This window comes from Elephantulus edwardii, unplaced genomic scaffold, assembly GCF_000299155.1.
Source record: "Elephantulus edwardii isolate Elephantulus edwardi_28Jun2011 unplaced genomic scaffold, EleEdw1.0 scaffold00182, whole genome shotgun sequence".
NCBI classification, from domain to species: domain Eukaryota; kingdom Metazoa; phylum Chordata; class Mammalia; order Macroscelidea; family Macroscelididae; genus Elephantulus; species Elephantulus edwardii.
Genome location: NW_006399932.1, coordinates 103948 through 104775, shown reverse-complemented (window position 1 = coordinate 104775; position 828 = coordinate 103948).

Below are 828 nucleotides of genomic sequence, written 5' to 3'. Positions count from 1 at the left end.
TGTCCTTGAAAAGTAAGGAATTAACTAGTGTCTACGTGACACAAAAGGAGTAAAGGCAGGCAAAGTAGCCAGCCCGTCAAAAGCCAACCCAAATGACTAATCCCCCAGCCCACCAACCATGATCGCAATACCCCTGCCCTAATAGGGGCACTCAAAAGAGCTATAAAAGCAAATGGGAGGGGAAACACGGGGCTTTTTTTCCTTCACCACTTTCCTGAGGAGGGGAAAAGTCTCCACGCATGGAAATAATATAATAAACCCTCTTGACATTTCAGATGTGTTTTTAGATTTCTTTGAGGTGCATTTCATGGGCAGAACACTTGTCAAAAATTAGTTGGCCATAAATAGATGGGCTGATTTCCGGGTTCTCAATTCTATTCCATTGATCTATGTGTCTGTTATTGTACCAGTACCATGCTGTCTTAACTACCATGGCAGTGTAGTAGGATTTGAAATCAGGGAATGAGATGCCTCCTTTTTTCTATTTTTAAGGTGTGCTTTGCTTATTCGGGGCTTCTTCCCATTCCAAATGAAGCTGGAGATTGCCTTTTCCATCTCGTTGAAGAATGGGATTGGTATTTGTATTGGGATTGCGTTGAATGTGTAAATTGCTTTTGGTAGTATTGCCATTTTCATAGTATTGAGTCTTCCTATCCATGAGCAAGGGATATCCTTCCACTTCCCCAGGTCTCTTTTTTGCTTCTTGTAGTAATGTCTTGTAATTTTCTCTGACTAGATCCCTTTGTGCTTCTAGTTATATTTACTCCCAAATATTTTATCTTGTGATTAACTATTGTGAAGGGTATTGTTTTTCTTAGTTCAGGCTCT